The sequence below is a fragment of the Bos indicus genome, chromosome X (assembly GCF_029378745.1).
Source record: "Bos indicus isolate NIAB-ARS_2022 breed Sahiwal x Tharparkar chromosome X, NIAB-ARS_B.indTharparkar_mat_pri_1.0, whole genome shotgun sequence".
NCBI lineage: Eukaryota > Metazoa > Chordata > Mammalia > Artiodactyla > Bovidae > Bos > Bos indicus.
Window position 1 is genome coordinate 88095765 of NC_091789.1, and position 23693 is coordinate 88119457.

Sequence of the window (23693 nt, forward strand, 5' to 3'; positions counted from 1 at the left end):
GTTGCTTCCTGACCTGCATACAGGATTTTCAAGAGGCAGGTCAGGTGGTCTGGTATTCCCATCTCTTTCAGAATGTCCCACAGTTTATTGTGATCTACACAGTCAAAGGCTTTGGCATAGTCAATAAAGCAGAAATAGATGCTTTTCTGGAACTCTCTTGCTTTTTCGATGATCCAGCAGATGTTGGCAATTTGATCTCTGGTTCGTCTGCCTTTTCTAAAACCTGCTTGAACATCTGGAAGTTCACGGTTCACGTATTGCTGAATCTGGCTTGTAGAATTTTGAGCATTACTTTATTAGTGTGTGAGATGAGGGCAATTGTGTGTTAGTTTGAACATTCTTTGGCATTGCCTTTCTTTGGGATTGGAATGGCAACTGAGCTTTTCCAGTCCTGTGACCACTGCTGAGTTTTCCAAATTTGCTGGCATATTGAATGCAGCACTTTCACAATGTCATCTTTTAGGATTTTAAATAGCTCAACTGGAATTCCATCACCTCCACTGGTTTTGTTCGTAGTGGTGCTTCCTAAGGCCCACTTGAGTTCACATTCTAGGATGTCTGGCTCTAGGTGAGTGATCACACCATCGTGATTATTTGGGTCGTGAAGATCTTTTTTGTACAGTTCTTCTGTGTATTCTTGCCACCTCTTCTTAATATCTTCTGGTTCTAGGCTCTTAAATCTATTTCTCACTTCCACTGTATAATCATAAGGAATGTGATTTAGGTCATACTTGAATGGTCTAGTGATTTTCCCTACTTTCTTCAATTTAAATGTGAATTTGGCAATAAGCAGTTCATGATGTGAGCCACAGTTAACTCCCAGTCTTGTTTTTGCTGACTGTATACAGCTTCTCCATTGTTGGCTGCAAAGAATACAATCAATCTGATTTTGGTGTTGACCATCTGGTGATGTCCATGTGTAGAGACTTCTCTAGTTATATTAGACTAATCCCGTTTTATAATGCTTCACTTCTGAAAAAATAGTTTGCAGTTTTTGCATTCTGAAGATTGAAATTACATATAGTCCCCCCCAACATATATAATTTCAAATGATATAGTAATGTTGACTGAAAAAATGCACCACTTGAAATTTGAAAAGACACTGCTCTGAACAGGTAAGACAGGAGCTGGGATATATTGGGGGTTTTGCAGCAAAATTCAGCCAGTTAGAACATAAAAAGATTACTGTTAATTGAAGAAAAGTGGACATCTCAGGTTAATGAAACTAGCATATGATTTTTGTACTGTATGTAACGAAGCAATAGCATGGGCTTATTAAAATTATTCCTTTCATATGTATCATAACTATTAGGGCCAGTATCCTGTTTTTCTCAGTCCTGAATTCCCTCGGAGTGCACAGTTGGAGGTGGATGCCATGGCTGATGACTTGATGGCTGCAACAGCTTTTGTTTGCTGAAATGGCAGTAGACCTTCTTGCTGCTGCTGCTAAGTCACTTCAGTTGTGTCTGACTCTGTGCGACCCCATAGACGCCAGCCCACCAGGGTCCCCCGTCCCTGGGATTCTCCAGGCAAGAACAGTGGAGTGGGTTGCCATTTCCTTCTCCAATGCATGAAAGTGAAAAGTGAAAGTGAAGTCGCTCAGTCGTGTCTGACTCTTAGTGACCCCATGGACTGCAGCCTACCAAGCTCCTCCACATTCGGGATTTTCCAGGCAAGAGTACTGGAGTAGGGTGCCATGTTTGCTGAAATGGCAAGAGACCTTCTTAGTCCACAGTATTATAAGATCTGAAAGAAACTCAGCAGTCTCCACTCTTTCCTTCCTTCTCAGGGGCTTCTTCTTCTTTTTTTTTTTTCCTTTCTTTTCCATTATGGTTTGTTACAGTGTATTAAATATAGTTTCCTGTGCTATCAATAGGACTTTGCTGTTTATCCATTCTATATATAATAGTTTGCATCTGGTAGTCACAAACTCCCAATCCAGTTCTCTCGTCTTCCCCATCCCCCATGGCAACTACAAGTCTATTCTCTATGTCTGTGAGTTTATTTCTGTTTTGAATATGAATTCATTTGTAAGATTTTTTTCAATTCCACCTATAAGTGATATCACTTGTCGTTCTGTGATTTGCTTCAATTAGTATAATAATCTTTATGTGCATCCATGTTACTGTAAATGGAAACATTTCATTCTTTTTTTATGGCCAGGTAATACTTAAAGAGATGAGAATACCAGACCACCTAACCTGCCTCTTGGGAATCTTGTATGCAGGTCAGGAAGCAACAGTTAGAACTGGACATGGAACAACAGACTGGTTCCAAATAGGAAAAGGAGTACATCAAGGCTGTATATTGTCACCCTCCTTATTTAACTCATATGCAGAGTACATCATGAGAAACCCTGGGCTGGAGTAAGTACAGGCTGGAATCATGATTGCTGGGAGAAATATCAATAACCTCAGATATGCAGATGACACCACTCTTTTGGCAGAAATGAAGAAGAACTAAAGAGCCTCTTGATGAAAGTGAAAGAGGAGAGTTAAAAAGTTAGCTTAAAGCTCAGCATTCAGAAAACTAAGATCATAGCATCCGGTCCCATCCCTTCATGGGAAATAGATGAGGAAACAGTGGAAACAGTGTCAGACTTTATTTTTCTGGTCTCCAAAATCACTGCAGATGTTGATTGCAGCCATGAAATTAAAAGATGCTTACTCCTTGGAAGGAAAGTTATGACCAACCTAGACAGCATATTAAAAAGCAGAGACATTACTTTGCCAACAAAGGTCCATCTAGTCAAGGCGATGGTTTTTCCAGTGGTCATATATGAATGTGAGAGTTGGAGTATAAAGAAAGCTGAGCACAGAAGAAGTGATGCTTTTGAAGTGTGGTGTTGGAGAGGACTCTTGAGAGTCCCTTGGACTGCAAGGAGTTCCAACCAGTCCATCCTAAAGAGATCAGTCCTGGGTGTTTATTGGAAGTACTGATGTTGAAGCTGAAACTGCAGTACTTTGGCCACCTGATGCGAAGAGCTGTCTCATTGGAAAAGGCCCTGATGCTGGGAAGGATTGAGAGCAGGAGCAGAAGGGAACGACAGAGAATGAGATGGTTGGATGGCATCACTGACTCAGTGGACATGGGTTTTGGTGGACTCCGGGAGTTGGTGATGGACAGAGAGGCCTGGTGTGCTGCAGTTCATGGGGTCACAAAGAGTTGGACACGACTGAGCGACTGAACTGAACTGAACTGAATACTTCGTTTTATACACATACTGCATCTTCTTTATTTATTCATTTGTCAATGAACATTTAGATTGCTTCTGTGTCTTGTCTGTCGTAAAAAGTGCTGCTATGAACATAAGGATGCATATATCTTTTTTAGGTATAGTTTTGTTCAGATATATGCCCAGGAGTGGGATTGGTGGACAACTCTCTTTTTAGTTTTTTGAGAACCGTTTATAATGTTCTGTATAGGGGCTGCACCAGTTTATAACACAACAGTGTGGAAGTCTTCCCTTTTGTCTCCACCCTCTTCAGCATTTTTTATTTGCAGAATTTTTAATGATGGCCATTCTGACCAGTGTGAATTGGTACCAAAGTGTAGTTCTGATTTACATTTCTCAGAGGCATCTATTTGTAACCAGTTTCGTTTGTACTCTATTGGTGGTCATTTTCCTATTTAAAATATACTTGTATTGCTGTTTCTTGATTTATCAAATTTAGCAATTATTTTGTCATGCTCTAAATACTAGAACGCATTGTTGACACCTGTATTTTCCTCCCTTTATAATTTTTTTTTTACATTGCATGGTTTCTTTGTCTTTATTTTTTTATTTTATTTAATTTTTTATTATGTATTTATTTATTTTTTTTATTTCACAATATTGTATTGGTTTTGCCATACAATAATTTTTTGAATAATTATAAAACCGTTTTACTTCCTCTGTTGCTTAACTATGTTACTTTAAATAATATAATTAAACAACTATTTCCTACTCATCAAGTTATCTTTTTGTGTATGTATCAATATTCCTTTTCATACCTTTTTTCTTCCAGTTTTCTTGAGGTATAATTGACAGCAGTACATAAGTTTAAGGTTTATACCATAATGATTTGACTTACATCATGAAATGTTTATTACAATAAGTTTAGGGAATATCATTCAACTTCACATAGATACTAAATTAAAGAATTTTTATTCCTTGTGGTGAGAACTCTTAGGATTTACTCTCTTAAGAGCTTTCATATATAACATACAGTATGTTAATTATATTTATTATGTTGTACATTACATCCCTTGTACTTATTTATTTTATAAACAGACGTTTGTACCTTTTGACTGAGTACATCTAATTCTCCCCATGTTTCATCTCTAGCCTCTCGTAGCCACAAAACTCTCTTTTTCTATGAGTTTGTTTATTGGGTAGTTTGTTTTTAAAGTGTAACTGACCTTTGCCATTGTCTTAGTTTGTGGTACCTAGTGATTTGATTTTTCTGTATGTTCAAAATAATCTCCATGATAAGTCCAGTTGTCATCTGTCACCATACAAAGATTATATTGTTACTGACTATATTCTCCATAATGTATATGTCATGCCCATTACTCATTTATTTTGCATCTGAAAGTTTGTACCTCTTAATCTCCCTCACTTATTTTTTTCCTTCTTCAACTTTTCTCCCCTCCAGCAACCATCTGCTTGCTCTCCAGATCTAGAACTCATTTTCGTTTTGTTACATTTGCTCACTTGTTTCAATTTTTAGATTCCACATATAAGTAAAATTGTACCAAATTTGTCTTTCTTGGTCTGACTTATTTCACTTAACATGATACTCTCTGGGTCCTTCCATGTTGACATAAATAGCAAGAATTCATTTATTTATGGCTGAATAATATTTCATCGTGTGTATATGCTACATCTTCATCTGTTCATCTATTGATGGGTACTTAGGTTGCTTCCATATCTAGGCTATTGCAAATAATACTGCAATGAAATTAGTGTTTTTATATTTTCAGATATATACCCAGGAGTGGAGTAGCTGGATCGTATTGGAAGCTCTATATTTAAATTTTTGAAGAATGTTCATACTGTTCCTCATAGTTGTTGAACCAATTTACATTCCTACCAACAGTGCATGAGGGTTTCCTTTTCTCCACATTGTCTCCAAAGTTTGTTATTTGTTCCCTAGAACTCATCAATAAATTTGGTAAGGTTGTAGCATACAAAATTAATATACAAAAATCTGTTGCATTTCTATACATCAACAATGAACTATCAGAAAGAAAAATAAAGAGAACAATCTTATTTAGAATTAAGCAGAAAGAATTAAATGCCTAGGAATAAATCTAAGTGAGAAATTAAAATATTTAAAACTGGGAAAGAATTAAGATACCAGTGGAAGAAACTGAAGATGAAACAGAGGGAAAAATATGCTGTGTTCTTGGATGGAAAGGATTAATATTGTTAAAATGTCCATATTACCCAGGCCAAGCTACAGATTAAGTGCAAACTCTATCAAAATGCCAATTCTGTTTTTCACAGAACTAAAGCAAATAATTATAAAATTTGTTTGGAACCACATAAGACTTCATATAGTGAAAGTAATACTGAGAAAGATGAATATTGGAGGCATCAGACTTCATATTTTCACACTATAATACAAAGCTGTAGAAATCCAAACAGTATGTTAAAAGCACTAAAACAGTCCCATATGCCAATGGAACAGAATACACAGGCCAGAAATGAGCTTTCACATATGGTCAACTAATTTATAACAAAGGAGGCAAGAAGATAAAATGGGGAATTAGAGAGCCTTTTCAATAAATGATGTTGGACAAGCTGGGCAACTGGATGCAAAAGAATGAAACTGAAGTACTCTCTCACACCATGTGGAAAAATAAATAAATTCAAAATGGATTAAAGACGTAAGTGTCAGAGTTGTGACTATAAAACTTTTAGAAGAAAACAGAGACGGTAAGCTCTTTTTTTTTTTTTTTTTTTTGCTCTTTTGATATCAGTCTTCAGTTCAGTTCAGTCACTCAGTTGTGTCTGACTCTTTGCGACCCCATGGACTGCACCACACCACGCTTCCCTGTCCATCACTAACTCCTGGAGCTTACTCACAGTCTTGTCCATTGAGCCAGTGATGCCATCCAACCATCTGTTTTCCTCTGTTGTCCCCTTCTCCTTCTGCCTTCAATCTTTCCCAGCATCATGGTCTTTCCCAATGAGTCAGTTCTTTGCATCAGGTGGCCAAAGTATTGGAATTTCAGCTTCAGCATCAGTCCTTCCAATGAATATTCAGGAGTGATTTCCTTTAGGATGTACTGGTTGGATCTCCTTGCAGTCGCAGGGACTCTCAAGAACCTTCTGCTATACCACAATACAAAAGCATGAATTCTTTGGCACTCAGCTTTTTAATTAAAAAAAATTGAACTATAAAGTCCAATTCTCACATGCATACATGACTCCTGGAAAGATCATAGTTTTGACTAGATGGACCTTTGTTGGCAAAGAAGTGTCTCTGCTTTTTAATATGCTGTCTAGGTTGGTAATAGCTTTTCTTCCAAGGAGGAAACGTCTTTTGAATTCATGGCTGCAATCACCATCTGCAGTGATTTTGGAGAAAATAGTGTTTCACTGTTTCCACTCTTTCCCCTTCTATTTGCCATGAAGTGATGGGACTGGATACCACGATCTTAGTTTTTTGAATGTTGGGTTTTAAGCCAACTTTTCCACTCTCCTCTTTCATTTTCATCAAGAGGCTCTTTAGTTCTTTGCTTTCTGCCATAAGGGTGATGACATCTGCATATCTGAGGTTATTGATATTTCTCCTGGCAATCTTGATTCCAGGTTTTGCTTCATGCAGCCCAGCATTTTGCATAATGTACTCATGATGACATCTGTCTTAGTAATTTTTTTTTTTTGATACATCTCCTTAGGAAAGGGAAGCAAAAGCAAAAATAAACAAGTGGGACTACATTAAACTAAAGAATCTGTAACCATCAGGGAAACTCAAATAAAACCACAATGAGATACCACCTCACACCTGTCAGAATGTCTATCATCAGAAAACTGCAAATAACAAGTGTTGCCAAGGATGTTCCTTTAACTTTTTCTTGCAGCAAGATATCAGCACTTGTCTCCTCTTTTAATACTTTTTAACCCTCAAATTCCCTTTTCACTTAGGGTTGATAACATTATTCTTGTCTGAACTTTAGTTTAAACTAGTTTGTGGTTACTATTAGGATTATTTTATAGTGGTCAAAGGCATTGGCAAATCCAAGATTTGTCAAGTTCCTTACATTTGAGTCCACGATGTTTGGCATTTCTTATATCATGTTAATGTTAGTATTAATTTATCATGGCTAAGATAGATTAAGGATGATCCCTTTTTTTACTTTTTTTCTTCTAAGTTCTTGTCTACTAGGCTTACAGTTCTTTATCCACCTTCACTAGACTCCTATTTTGTTAACTCTTTCTATTCCTGTCACCTCTCAAAAGTCCTAACACATGCAGTTTGTGCGTCTTCCTCCATGTCTATGTTTACAGCTGTTACTTGATTGGCAGAATCCTTCCCACCACTATTCCCCTTCTCACCAACATACAGCTCCCCCCTCCACCCCTCCACCTCTTGGTCATGGGAGGACAAACAAAGCTCAGTCCAGCTCTGTTCATAATGAATCTTTCTTCTGCAGTGTAGATGCTGGGCTATCCATTAATGTTGACAGAATAAAGACTCAGTCATCTTCCATAGACCCATGACAGGGAGAGTATTTGTATCCTTTGACTCATATGTTTTGGGTCACATTAGAGTTGCCTACAGTATGATGTTTTTAGTTTTCCTTCAAGGATGCCTTTGCCAGAGATGAGCAACCACTGAATGGAGCCTCTGAGTAGACTCTGGTAGGACTAGAGCCAAACTGTCTAAGACATGTGAGTCTGCATTTAATGCACTTTTTGGGAAGTTGGAGCTGGTGTTATATTTATGATATGGTGTGTTCCCACCGAAGAGATTTCTTCTCAATGAACAGAGATCAAAGAAAGAACTTTAGGCAAAGGCCTTATTGTTGAGGAAGATGTGGTTGAAAAAAATGCAGAAGATAGAACAAGGCACAAATATGTTATTCTGGGTAGATGCAAACAAGCGTGTTAGTCCACCCTGCATTCCAAAAGCCAGTGTCCTAGGAGAAGGAGGAAGAAAGCAGCAGCAAATCACCATCATGTGCTACAAATGACTTGCCTTTTAGTTGGCCCCTGCTCCAGTTAGGGTCTCAGTGGCCACAAGATCATATTAGCAAGAAGAATCAAGTAGTTAAGGTACCCAAAAGCTAAGCTTTGTGATAGTAATCCATAAATGATTTATGAGTTAATATTGAATATTTTACAAGGCTTATAATTATCACCTACTTGGTACTTGGTATATGTTTTCTTGGTGCTGGTTTAGTTGCTAATTCGTGTCTGACTCTTGCAACTCCGTGGACTGTAGCCCACCAGGCTCCTCTGTCCATGGAATTTCCCAGGCAATAATACTGGAATGGGTTGCCATTTCCTTTTCTAGGGGATCTTCCTGATCCAAGAATTAAACCTGTATCTCCTGAATTGCATGCAGATTCTTTACCACTGAGTCACAAGGGAAGTCCTCATATGTTAAGCATTATTGTCCACATCCTATAGATGAGAATGTAAAGACATAATAGTCAAATAGCTTGTCCAAGGACACAGCTAACTGTGTCCAAGGACACAGTTATTAATAAGCAAGCTTCAACCAAATTTGTGTTGTTACAGAAACTATATTCTTTCCACTGTACTGCACTCTGAACCTAACTTTGTGGGGCTGTGATGGATGGATATTTTTTAAAAATCAATAATGCCTTTGAATAACTGAATCAGTTCAGTTCAGCTTAATCTCTCAGTTGTGTCTGACTCTTTGCAACCCCATGAACCCCTGTCCGTCACCAACTGCCAGAGTCTACCCATACCCATGTCCATTGAGTCAGTGATGCCATGCAACTGTCTCATCCTCTGTTGTCCCCTTCTCCTCTTGCCCTCAATCTTTCCCAGCATCTGGGTCTTTTCCAATGAGTCAGCTCTTCGCATCAGGTGGCCAAAGTATTGGAGTTTCAGCTTCAGCATCAGTCCTTCCAATGAACACCCAGGACTGATCTCCTTTAGGATGAACTGGTTGGATCTCCTTGCAGTCCAAGGGACTCTCAAGAGTCTTCTCCAACACCACAGTTCAAAAGCATCATTTCTTCTGTACTCAGCTTTCTTTATAGTCCAACTCTCACATCCATACATGACTACTGGTAAAACCATAGCCTTGACTAGACAGACCTTTGTTGGCAAAGTAATGTCTCTGCTCTTTTAATATGCTATCTAGGTTGGTCATAACTTTCCTTCCAAGGAGTAACGGAATAGGTGGTAAAATTCATATTGCTTTAGTCATGAGACTGAATGAACTAGAGATATTGTATACCACAATGATTGAATCCAACAAATACAGGGTTAACAGAGGGGGAAATTCAGTCACAAAGTATTACTTGCTGCATGAGCCCATTTCTGTAAAGTTCAAAAACAGAAAAATAAGTGATGGTATTAGAAGTCAGGATAAGTGTTACCTCAGAGTGGGGTAATAGTAACAAAAAATAGCACAAGGGGGCCTTTACCAGTGTTGGTACTTTTTTTTTTTATCTGACTGCTGATTACACAAGTGCGTTCAGTTGGTGAACATTTATTGAGATTTATGCAGAGTATTTTTCAGAGTATATGTTATATTTTTTTTAAATTCAAAAAAATTTAAGATATTAGTATTTCCTTATAGCATGTTTTCCACTGATAGTCTGGTGCGTATGTACATATAAGGAGGCAGTGGTTGAGAGAAGTTCTGGGTTTATCCTCCTAATTATCTTTACATATGAACCTTCCTAATCTATTATGACTTTCCTTACCTTTTTTGACATACGTGAATTTCCTGAAGCAATACATAATATTATTTTATATAGTATAGTGATTCAGCTGTATAATACAATAAAACTACCTGGGTTTGTATCTCGCCTCTTCAATTTACTAGCTCTTGAGCTTAGGAAAGTCACTTACCTTCTCTGGGCCTTAGTTTCCTTAACTATATGGGGTAAGTAATAATACCTACCTTATAGAATTTTGCCGGGGTCCAGCCCTGGCTGATCCAGGGAGTTCGAAGCAGGGACAGCGTCGGCGAGGATCAGGATACAATAGCTTCAATTAGATATTAATTAGAGATGTAAAGAGTAATAGAATGAGGATAGCTCAGTGGGAAAATTCAGTGGAGAAAAGAGGCTGAGTAGCTTGGTTTACGCGGGAGACCAATAAAATTTCAAGACAAGAAGTTTGCACCACTTACGTAGGCCACAGGTGTCCTTCCGTTCTCCTGAAGGAGAGGAGACACTGAGGCCTTCCCGGTTGGATCTTAGAAGCCCAGGCATAATTAGTAAGCTTGGTGGGTTCCGCACTCCAGATGGAGACTCAGCCAGAGTGAGAGAGAGAGTGACATGGGGAGACCAGTCTTTCGAGGAACTAATCCCAATTCTTTATTTTCCATGGTCTACTTTTATGCACTGAGATGTTATGCAAAAGTCACACGGGGTCAGCAGTCCTGACTTTTACAAATGTATACAGAGGTCTTAGGGGTATTACATCATCTTCTGGCCAGGGGGCCTGCTGACAATTTATGACCCTCTCCTTGTGACAGCGGTCAGTCAACCAGGACACTTATTTCTCCAGGGGTGATTATTCTTAAAACAGACGCCACCCAAATAAAGTTACATTCCTATAGGGTGAGGGTGTAGTGGGTTTTAGTTAAGGAAAGAATTTACTTAGCCTAAGGTCTAACGTGATTAATATCAAAGGTTAATACTTATTTCTTCTATATATTCATTAATGTGTGTAAGGGCAGGGGATATGGAGACTTAGCAACAAACATTGGCTCAACAAATGAAAAACCCTTCATCAATACAATTTCTAATCAGCCCACTATACTTATACTAATGGTTTTCTAACTTTTCTAAGGAACTTGTTTTTAGAAGGTTTAAAGCATCTCGTGCCTCTCACGGTTGGGAGGCTGTGAGCAATCACATGTGGCCGGACAAGCCTGTCAGGCAGGCTAGAGAACCTTCAGAGGAGTTTGTAGGTTGAAACACTCTTATCACGCCCAGGAATTATTATTAACTGGAGCTCTAAGTTAACTCCTTCTCCAAAAGAGGTGGTGGGGGACAGCTCCCCATAAAGTCAGAGGTGTAGGTGAGAGCACAAAGTAGTAAAAGTAGGCAGGCTCTGGTTATGGGGGTAGATGCTCGAGAATTTCCAGGGGGACTCCTGAGGCTCGATCCCGCCTTTGCGTATGTCGAGCCTCCTTCCTCATGACCTTTGCCACGGGCAGAGTGCCTCACTCTGGCCCCCAACAGAATTTCCCTCAGAACAGAGATTGAAAGCCAGTGACCCCATATATCTTGGTTGTCTGGGCAGTTGCTGAATTGTGCCATCTCCCTTTCCCTAATTTTTCCTGAATTTAAAGGTGATACTTTAAAAATGGATTAAAGACTTAAATGTAAGGCCTGAAATTATAAAACTCTTAGATGAAAATATAGACTGTACACTCTTTGACATAATCACAGTAATATTCTCTTTGACCCACCTCCTAAAGTAATGGAAATAAGAACAAAAATAAACAATTGGGACCTAATTAAAAGCTTTTGCACAGCAAAGGCAACAATAAACAACATTAATGATATTAAAAGACAGCCCTCAGAATGAGAGAAAATAATTGCAAACTAAGCAACTGACAAAAGATTAATCTCCAAAATATGTAAGCAGCTCATACAGTTCAATATCAGAAAAAGAAAAAGCCCAAACAAAAAATAAGCCGAAGACCTAAAGATGCATTTCACCAAAGAAGACATACAGATGGCCAATAACACATGAAAAGATCCTCAACATTGTTCATTACTAGAGAAATGTAAATCAGAATTACAGTGAGGTATCACCTCACACCAATCACAATGGCCATCATCAAAAAACGGCAAACAATTAATGTTGTAATGGATGTGGAGAAAATGGAACCCCCCTTCATGTTGATTGGAATGTGGATTGGTACAGCCAATATGGAGAACAGTATAATGATTCCTCAGGAAACTAGGAATAATATTACCATATGACCCAGCAGTCCCACTACTGGGCATATACCCTGAGAAAACCACAATTCAAAAAGACACATGTATCCTAGTGTTCATTGCAGCATTATTTACAACAATCAGGACCTGGAAGCAACATACATGTCAAGCAACAGATGAATGGATAAAGAAGTTGTGGTACATATATATAATGGAATATTCCATTCAGTTTAGTTCATTCGCTCAGTCGTGTCCGACTCTTTGTGACCCCATGAAGCACAGCATGCCAGGCCTCCCTTTCCATTACCAACTCCCGGAGTTCACTGAGACTCACGTCCTTTGAGTCAGTGATGCCATCCAGCTATCTCATCCTCTGTTGTCCCCTTCTTCTCCTACCCCCAGTCCCTCCCAGCATCAGAGTCTTTTCCAATGAGTCAACTCTTCGCATGAGGTGGCCGAAGTACTGGAGTTTCAGCTTTAGCATCATTCCTTCCAAAGAAATCCCAGGGCTGATCTCCTTCAGAATGGACTGGTTGGATCTCCTTGCAGTCCAAGGGACTCTCAAGAGTCTTCTCCAACACCACAGTTCAAAAGCATCAATTCTTCAGCACTCAGCTTTCTTCACAGTCTAACTCTCACATCCATACATGACCACTGGAAAAACCATAGCCTTGACTAGACGGACCTTTGTTGGCAAAGTAATGTCTCTGCTTTACTCAGCTATAGAAAGGAATGAATTTGAGTCAGTTGCAATGAGGTGGATAAACCTAGAGCCTATTATAGAGTGAAGTAACTCAGAAAGAGAAAAACAAATATTGTATATTAGCACATATATATGGAATATAGAAAAATAGTACTGATAAATCTATTTACAGAGGAGAAATGGAGACGCAGACATAGATAATGGACTTGTGGGCACAGTGCAGGAAGGGGAGTCTAGGAGAAATAAGAAAGTAGCACTGACATATATATATACTCTCATGTATAAAACAGATAAGTAGCAGGAAGCTGCTATATATAACACAAGGAGCCAAATCTGGCGCTCTGATGAATAAGAAAGATGGAATGGGGTTGGCGGATGGAGGCTCAATAGGGAAGCTAATATATGCATTGTGCTGTGCTTAATCACTCAGTTGTGTTTGACTGTGATACCATGGGCTGTAGCCTGCCAGGTTCCTCTGTCCATGGGGATTCTTGATGCAAGAATAGTTGAGTGGGTTGCCATCCCCTCCTCCCGGGGATCTTCCCAATCCAGGGATTGAAGCCAGTTCTCCCACATTACTGGTGCATTCTTTACAGTCTGAGCCACCAGGGAAGCCCAAGAATACTGGAGTGGGTAGCCTATCCCTTCTCCAGGGGATCTTCTCAACCCAGGAATCAAACAGGGTTTCCTGCTGCATTGCAGGCAGATTCTTTACCAGCTGAGCTACCAGGGAAGCCCCATACACACACACACACACACACACACACACACACACTCACACACACACACGCACACACACACACAATTATGACTAATTTAGTTTGATGTATGGCAAAGACTACCACAACTTTTTAAAGCAGTTATCCTACAATTTTTAAAAAAGATGATACTGAATCTGAATTTTATATGTAGTGTTGAAGGTGAATCTTACATTATAGTTTTGAGTTGTTCAATTTGTTATGTTTATTATTTCTTTTCTGAACCCCCAGAAAGAAATTGTTAAATCTTTGCTGCTGCCCTTGTATAGAGGGGCCTGAGTATGTTGCTAAATGCCAGAATCCCATGTTCTGTGAACAGAATAATCATCTTTCTTTACAAGGATTAATACACTCTACACATAAAGCTCTCAGTCCTATGTGTGCTGCATGCTGGCATCCTCAGGGATTGGTACAAGTACGTGGAGGAGGTTGTATAACCTAACATCCCTTTCCAAGTGGGAGGAGGAGACGGTCAACAGCTGCCAGTTCCACAGCTTTTCTTGCCAGCCCAAGTGATCCCAGACTTATTTGGCCAGAGGAGCTTCCTCAACATTTAGAGGGGAGATTTGCTGAATGAGATACAATGTCTTAAACCTTTGGCAATTTATGTTAACTTCCTCCAGCTAGGAAAGAAGATTATTTTGCATACCTTCAACTCTGCTGAATACAGTTATTGGTTATTATGACTTTCCAGTGAATCTTGGGATTTTGTATATATAGAATCATGTCATCTATGAATTGGCTTCTCTGGTGACTCAGTCAGTAAAGAATCTGCCTGCAATGCAGGACACCCAGGTTCAATCCCTGGCTTGGAAACATCCCCTGGAGTAGGAAATGCCAACCCACTCCAGTATTCTTCCCTGGGGAATCCCATGGGTAGAGGATCCTGATGGGCTCCAGTCCATAGAGGTCACAAGAGTCAGACATGACTTAGTGACTAAATCACCAACCACCACCATCTGTGAACAGAGATAATTTTACTTTTTCCTTTGCAATATGAATGCATTTTTATTTCTTTTTCCTGCCTAATTGCTCTGGTTCGAACTTCCAGTACAATATTGAATAACAGTGGTGAAGCCAGGCATCCTTGCCTTGTTCCTGACCTTAGGGGGAAATTTTCAGCTTTTTGCCATGTAGTACAATGCTAGCTCTACATTTTTTATAATTGCCCTTTATTATGTTAAAGAAGTTCCTCTCTGTTTCTAGTTTTCAGAGTGTTTTTACAATCAACTATTTTGACTTTTGTTCAATGACTTTTCTGCATTAATTGAAATGATCATATGGCTTTTTCCCCATCATTCTATTAGTGTAGTATACTACATTGATTTTCTTATGTAGAACACCCTCACATTTCTGGGGAAAAACCCACTTGGTCATGGTGTATAATCCTTTTAATATTCTCTTAAATTTAGTTTGTTAGTATATTATTGAGGAATTTTTAAAATCTATATTCATAGCTGATGTCGGTCTATAACTATTTTCTTGTGGTGTCTTTATCTGACTTTGGTATCAGGGTAATGTTGGCCTTGGGGCTTCCCTGGTGGCTTAGTCATTAAGAATCCACCTGCCAATAAAGGAGAAACAGGTTCCCTTGGAGAAGGAAATGGGAACCCACTCCAACATTCTTTACTGGGAAATCCTATGGACAGAGGACCCTGGCAGACTACAGGCCATGGGGTCACAAATCCTATGGACAGGACTTCTTGACTAAACAGCAATGTTGACCTCAGACAATGAAGTAGAATTTACCAGGGAAGGCCTTGGTTTTTCTTTGTTGGGAGGTTTGTGATTACTGATTCAATCTTTGCTCTTCTTATAGGTGTGTTTACTGATTCAATCTTTGCTCTTCTTATAGGTGTGTTAATATTTTCTATTGCTTCCTGAGGTGGCGTATGTAATTTGGGTGTTTCTTGCAATTTGTCCATTTCATCTAGGTTGTCTAATTTGTTGGCATTTAATTTTTCACAATATTCTTTTATAATCCTTTTTATTTCTGTAAAGTTGGTAGTAAGGTCACCAATTTTACTTTTTATTTTAGTTTGTCTCTTTTTAATTTTTTTGTCCATTTGCTTAAAGATTCATCAATTTTTTTCCAAGGAACGAACTTTTGTCTTTTTTTATTCTATTATTCTTCCTGTTACTTCATTCTGTTTGCTCTAAGTTTTATTCCTACATTCTGCTAGCTTTGGAGCTTACTTTGCTCTTCTTGTTCTAATTCCTCAAGGTATATATGAAGGTTATTTTTCAGTGAGTGGGGAGATGTGTTAAATGTACATATTAGAATTTTAAGCTATTTAAATATACAGCAATTTTTAGATTGATGCAGTTAGAGTTTTTTTCCCTATAGTTTTATTGAGATATAATTGACATACAGACTTTAAGTTGAAGTGTAGAACATAGTCATTTGACTTATATACATCATGAGATGATTATCACAGTAAGTTTAGTGAAAGTGTATAATCTCATGTAGATAAAAAATTAAATAGAAAAAATTTTCTTTTAATGAAAATTCTTAGGATTTTCTCTCTTATCAACTTTCATATAAAACATACAGTAGTGTTAATTATATTTAACATGTCCCTTCATTGTGTTCCCAGTACTTATTTATCTCATAACTGCAGCTTCATATCTTTTGACGACCTCCATTCAATCGCCCCTCTCCTCATTCCATGCATCTGGTAGCTACAAATCAGATATCCTTTTTTATGACTTTCTTTGTTTTTGAAGTATAATAACTTCCTAGTGAACAACATCAGAGAAGGCAATGGCAACCCACTCCAGTACTCTTGCCTGGAGAATCCCATGGACAGCGGAGCCTGGTGGGCTGCAGTCCTTGGGGTCGCTAAGAGTTGGACACGACTGAGCGACTTCACCCTCACTTTTCACTTTCATGCATTGGAGAAGGAAATGGCAACCCACTCCAGTGTTCTTGCCTGGAGAATCCCAGGGACGGGGGAGCCTGGTGGGCTTCTGTCTATGGGGTCGCACAGAGTCAGACACAACTGAAGTAACTTAGCAGAAACAGTGAACAACATAGTGATTCAATATTTCTGTAGAGTTCAAAATGATCATCACCATAAGTCTAGTTACAATATGTCATCATACAAAGACAGTACATAGTCATTGACTGTGTTCTCCACATTGTTTTTTTGTACCTGTGAATCATTTATTTTGCAAGAAAGTTTGTGCCTCTTAATCACATAAACTGTTTCTTTCCACACCTCACTCCCTTACTATCTGGCAACAACTGTTTGTTCTCTGAATTAATAACTCTGCTTATGTTAATTGTTCATTTATTTTGTTATACTGATTCCACATATAAGCAAAATCCTGCAGTATTTCACTTTGTCTTATTTTACTTAGCATAATACTATCTAGGTATATCCATGTTTTTGCAAATAGCAAAAATTTTTTTAAAGTTAAGGAATAGTTTACTGTGTGTAGGAATAGTTTACTGTGTGTGTGTGTGTGTGTATATATATATATATACACACACATATATATATGTATAAAGTGTATGTATATATGTATATGTATATGTATGTATATATATATATATATATATATATATATATATATACACTTTATCCATTCATCTGTTGCTAGGCACTTAGGTTGCTTCTGTATATTGGCCATTGTAAATAATGCTGCTGCGAACATCACTTCAGTTTAGTTGCTCAGTCGTGTCTGACTCTTTGCGACCCCCTGGACTGCAGCACGTCAGGCCTCCCTGTCCATTACCAACTCCTGGAGTTTACCCAAACTCACGTCCATTGAGTCAGTGATGCCCATCTCATCCTCTATTGTCCCCTTCTTATTCTGCCTTCAATCTTTCCCGGAATCAGGGTCTTTTCAAATGAGTCAACTCTTCACATCAAGTGGCCAAAATATTGGAGTTTCAGCTTCAAAATCAGTCCTTCCAATGAATATTTAGGACTGATTTCCATTAGGATGGACTGGTTGGATCTCCTTGCAGTCCAAGGGACTCTCAAGTCTTCTCCAACACCACAGTTCTAAAACATCAATTCTTTGGCACTCAGCTTTCTTTATAGTCCAACTCACATCCATACATGACTACTGGAAACACCACAGCCTTGACTAGACGGACCTTTGTTGGCAAAGCAATGTCTCTGTTTTTCAACATGCTGTCTAGGTTGGTCATAACTTTTCTTCCAAGGAGTAAGCGTCTTTTAATTTCATGGCTGCAGTCACCATCTGCAGTGATTTTGGAGCCCCCCCCAAATAAAGTCTGACACTGTTTTCCACTGTTTCTCCATCTATTTGCCATAAAGTAATGAGACCAAATGCCATGATCTGAGTTTTCTGAATGTTGAGTTTTAAGCTAACTTTGTCACTCTCCTCTTTCACTTACATTAAGAGGCTCTTTAATTCTTCTTCACTTTCTGCCACAAGGTGGTGTCATCTACGTATATGAGATCATTGATATTTCTCCTGGCAATCTTGATTCCAGCTTGTGCTTCATCCAGCCTAGCGTTTCTCATGATGTGCTCTGCATAGAAGTTAAGTAAGTAGGGTAACAATATAGTGCCTTGATGTACTCCTTTTCCTATTTGGAACCAGTCTGTTGTTCCATGTGCAGTTCTAACCATTCCTTCCTGACCTGCGGTGCATGTATTTTCTAACTAGTGTTTTCATTTTTTTCTGACAAACACCCAGGAGTGGACTTACTGATTCATATGGAATCTCTATTTTTAAAGTGTTTAGGAATCTCCATATTGTTTTCTGTAGTTGCTGCTCCAATGAGCATTCCCACCAAAAATGCATTGGTGTTCACTTTTCTTCAAACCTTCATTTACCATTTCTTATCTTCTTGGTAATAGCCATTCTGACAGATGTGAAGTGATATTTTATTGTGGTTTTGATTTGCATTTTCCAGATGATTTGTGATGTTGAGCATCGTTTCATGTGCATGTAGTCATCTGTATGTCTTCTTGGGAAAAATATCTTTTCATATCCTCAACATATTTTTCATTCGGAATTTTTTTTTGATGTTCATTGTATGACTCTTTTTATATTTTGGATATTAACCATTTATTGGATTTATTGAATGAAAAGTAGGTAGCTTTTCATTTTGTTGATAATTTCCTTTTCTTTGCAGACCCTTTTTAGTTTGATGTAGTTCCACTTGTCTGTTTTTGCTTTTGTCTTCCTTATCTGAGGAAACATACAAAATATATTACTAAGACCAATGTCAAAGAATTTACTCCTATGTCTTCTGGAAGTTGTATTGTTGCAAGTCTGACATTTAAGTCTTTAAGCTATTTTCATTTGATTTTTGTGCATATTGATAGAGTATTCCAGTTTAATTCTGTTGGTTATAGCTGTCCAGTTTTCTGATCACCATTTACTAAAAAGGATGTCTTATCCTTGTTGTATCTTCTTACCTCATTTGTTGTAGATTAATTGCCCATATAATTGTGATATCATTTCTGGGCTCTCTGTTCCATTCCATTGATCTTATGTATCTGGATTTTTTTTTTTTTTTTTTTTTTGCCCTTATCATACTCTTTCCACTGCTGTAACTTGGTAGGATAGCTTGATATCAGCAAGTATATTACCATCAGCTTTGTTTTTCTTTCTTAAGATTGGTTTGGCTTTTTTGGGTATTTTGTGTTTCCATACAAATTTGTAGATAATTTGTTCTAATTCTATGAAAAAATGTCATTGATATTTTAATAGGGATTGCATTGACTCTGTAGATTGGCTTGGGTAGTATGGCCATTTAAACAATATTAATTCTTCTAATCCATGGTGTATTTTTCCATCTTTTAACTCCTTAGTTAGATTTATTCCTAGGTATATATTTTTCTTTTTGATGTAATTTTAAAAAGACTTTGTTAATTTCTTTTTCTGATAGTTGGTTCTTAGTGTATAGAAATGCAACAGGTTTCTACTTAATTTTGCATCCTACAACTTCACCAAGTTCATTGATAAGTTCTAGTAGTTTTTTTGGTGGCATTTTTATGACTTTTCTGTGTATAGTATTGGTCACCTGCAAATAATAACAGTTTTACTACTTCCTTTATTTCCACTTTGGATTCCTTTTATTTCTTTTTCTGGTCTTATTGTGGTGGCAAGGACTTCCAATACTATGTTGACTAATGATAGTGAGCAGGAGCATTCTTGTTCTTAATATAGTAATGTCCTCCTGGTAGGTAGGGCCAGTTCCCAACACAACTGGCTAAAGGACCCAAAGTATCTGAGAGCTGGTATTGGCCTGATGCTGTGTAGGTCTGGGGCCCAAGGAGACCTGGGGCTACAGCTGCCTACTGGTGTGTTATCTGGTTCCTGATAACACTGGCTGTGTGGCTAAGCTGGTCCTGTGGCTGTTGTCTGTCTGCTGGTGGTTGGGCTAGGGCCCAGGAAATTTCAGGACTGGTGCCCACCCACTGGTAGGTGGGAGTTCAGTATTGGGAACTTGTCTATATGGCCTGGGTATGCTGGAGTTGGTATTTCTTCTCACTGGTGGTTGGGGGTAGGGGTCAGGGGATTTTGTCAATGGTGCCTGCCCACTGGTGGGTGAGACTGGCCCAGGTGCTGGTTCCAGCATACTGGTATGCAGGGCAGTATCCTATGCCATCTGGTAGACAGGGCTGGGTCCTAGGGTGACTGTGAGCTCAGGGGTTCTTTGGCAGCCAACCTGTTGGTGGATTTTGGCTATTTTCCTACCCTGCTATCTGCTTGGCCTGAGCTATCCCAGTACTGTTGCCTAAAGGCTGATGGGCAGGTTTGTGTTCTGGTGCTTATAAGCTAGATAGAGGATTCCAAAATGGCACTTGCAAACATTAATGTCCTTTTGATTGAGGAAACTCCCTAAAATCATTGCCTCCAGCGCATATGTCCTCAGGATAAGGTCCTGCCTTTCTGACAGGCACTTTAAGATTAGAAGTTGGGTCTGATCCAGACTCCTTTCAAATTGCTGCTTCTGCCCTGGTTCTCAGAGCATGTGAGGTTTTGTTTGCCCTTTGAGAGTGAAATCTCTATTTCCCTAGCTCTCTGGTTCTCCCGGAAGTAAACCCCTCTGGCCTTCAAAGCCAAACATTCTGGGGACTTGTCCTTCCAATACAGGACCCCCAGGCTGGGGAGCCTCGTATGTAGGGTTGAGACCCCTCACTCCTTGGGGATAACCTTTGCAGTTTAATTATCTTACTGTTTGTGAGTCACCAGGAGTATGGGTCTTGACTATACTGCATCTCTGTCCTTCAACCCTACTACTTGTCTCATTGTGGTTGCTTCTTTAGATCTTTAGTTGTAGAAAATCTTATCTGCTAGTCTTCTGGTCTTTCTCATCAATAATTGCTCTGTGAATAGTTGTAATTTTGCTGTGTGAATGGGAGGTGAGTTCACATTCTTGACCACTTCTATGACAGCTATTGGTTTTGCATCTTTCTTCTTTTTTAATGTATGCATTTGCAATTTAAAATTCCCTCTGAGCATTGCCTTTGTTGCATCCCATACATTTTGTATTTTGCATTTTCATTTTTGCTTATCTCTAGAAAGAAAAGAAAGTAGAAAATGTGAGTTGCTCAGTTATGTTCAAGTCTTTGTGACACCATGGTCTGTGCATGGAATTCTCTAGGCAGAATTTGGAGTGGTTGCCAATTCCTTCTCCAGGGGATCTTCCCGACCCAGGGATCAAACTTAGTTCTCCTGCATTCCAGGTAGATTCTTTACTATCTGAGCTATCAGGATAGCCCCTTACTTACCTCTAAATATTTTCTTATTCCCCTTGTGATTTCTTTTCTGTCCCATTGATTGTTTGAGAGAGTGTTGTCTGATTTCCACATATTTGTGAATTTTCCTGCTTCCCATGTGTTACTGATTTTGAGCTTCACTCCATTGTGGTTGGAAAAGATATTTTGAGTAATTTGAAAGTTTAAAAATTTATGTAGACTTATTTTTTTTTTTAGCATTTCGTCTATCCTGGAAAATATTCTGTGTATACTTGAGAAGAACATGTTTTCTGCCATTGTTGGTAGGGTATTTTATATATGTCTGTTATATGTAGATTGTTTATAGTGTTGTTCAAGTATTCCACTTTGTTATTGATCTTCTGTCTAGATGATTTATGCATTATTGAAAGTGGGTATTCAAGTCTTCAACTATTATTGTAGAATTGTGTATTTCTTCTCTCATTTCTGCCAATGTTTGCTTTATATATTTGAGGGCTCTTTTGTTTGGTACCTAATTCTTAGTAATTTTTATATCTTTTTATGAATAACTCTTTTATTAATGTATAATATTCTTATTTGTCTGTTATCCCAGTTTTTTAATTTGTTTGTTTTTATCAGACATTCTACCTGATAAAGCCACCTCTGTTTGTTTTTGGTTTTTATTTGCATGGAATATCTTTTTCCACATGTTCACTTCCAAACTATTTGTGTTTTTGAATCTGAAATGAGTCTCTGGTAGATAGCATATAGTGGATCATGTTTTTAAATTTATTGAGCCAATCCATACCCTTTGATTGGATATTTTAGTCAACTAACATTTAAAGTAATTAATGACATGAAAGGACTTACTTCTGTCATTTAGCTATTTTTTCCTATATCTCATGTCTTTTTGTTTATTTCCTTATTACTATATTACTTTGTGTTTGTTTGAATTTTGCAGTGAACCATTTTGATTCTCCTGTCATTACCTTTTGTGTTTATGCAAGCATATTTCAGAGATACTGCAGTTTCGGTTCCAGACCACCACAATAAAGTGAATATCACAATAAAATGATTTACACAGTTTTTTTGTTTTCTAGTTCATACAAAAGTTATGTTTACAGTATACTTACTCTGTGTGCAATTGTATTATGTCTAAAACATGATGTACACACCTTAAATTTAAAATACTTTATTGCTAAAAATGCTAATCACCTAGAAGCTTCAATGAGTCATGATATTTTTGCAATAGTTGCATCAATGATCAGTGAACACACATCACTATAACAAACATAAATAGTGAAAAAGTTTGAAATACTGAGAGAATTGCCAAAATGTGACATGGAAGCCCTTAAGTGAGCAAATGCTGGTAGAAAAATAGTACTGATAGACTTCTTCAATGCAGGGTTGCCACAAGCCTTTAATTTGTGAAAAAATGCAGTATCTGTGAAGAACAGTAAATCAAAGTGCATAAAATGAGGTATATTTGTATTTTGGATATTTTATTTGTGGTTGCCATGGGGATTACCTTTAATATACTAAATTTATAACAACTAAATTTGAATTCTTACTCACTTAACTTCAGTAACGTACAAATACTTTGCACCTTCTCCTTGTACTGTCATGTTTAAGGATTACATTTTTTTACATTGTGTGTCCAATAACATAGATTTATTGTTATTTTATGCATTTGTCTTTTAAATGATATAGTAAATGAATAAGTGGAATTACAAAACAAAAACACTAATCTGTTCTATGTATATATAGTTATTTTTACTGGCAAATTTAATATTTTCATATGGTGTAGAATTATTGTCTAGTGTTGGCCCATTAACACTTGAATGACTCCCTTTATTATTTCTTGTAGGGCAGATCTACTGATAATGAAGTTTCTCAGCTTTTGTTTGATAGGCAATGTTTTAATTGTCCATAGTTTTTGAAGGGCATTTTTGCCATATATTGAATTCTTGGTTGTCAGGGATTTTTGTTTTGTTTTTAGCCCTTTAATATGTCATCCATCTGCTTTTTGGCCTCCATGGTTTCTGAGGAGAAATTGACTGTAACTGAGGATTTTTTTACATGACAAATTGCTTCCTTTTTGCTGCATTCAAGAATGTCCCTTTGGTTTTAGGTTTAAAAAAAAAAAAGTTAAGTGTGTTATCAGTGTATATGTCTTTGAATTTATCCTATTGGAATTTGTTGAGATTCTTGGAGGCATAGACTCATGTCTTTCATCAAATTTGGGGTTTGTACCTTGAGTTCCACATTAGGTGAAACAGAGAAAAGTGCTTTCGTTAGTCCTTCAGATAGTACCAAGACAGTTTAGAATAGACATACATAATACTTTGTAAATAATACCTGTTCTGTCGCTTCCCTAACCAGGGACACCAGTACATGAGGGGGAATGTGGTCTAACATCTTCAAGATAACCATCAATCTAACTAACTGCTGTGTGAACAATGC

General features: G+C 37.9%; 1 protein-coding gene across 5 annotated transcripts in view; it reads left to right on the forward strand.

Moving 5' to 3' along the window:
• Positions 1-23693, forward strand: part of OPHN1 (oligophrenin 1) — a 627556-nt gene that overhangs the window by 243941 nt on the left and 359922 nt on the right. The window lies entirely within an intron of this gene.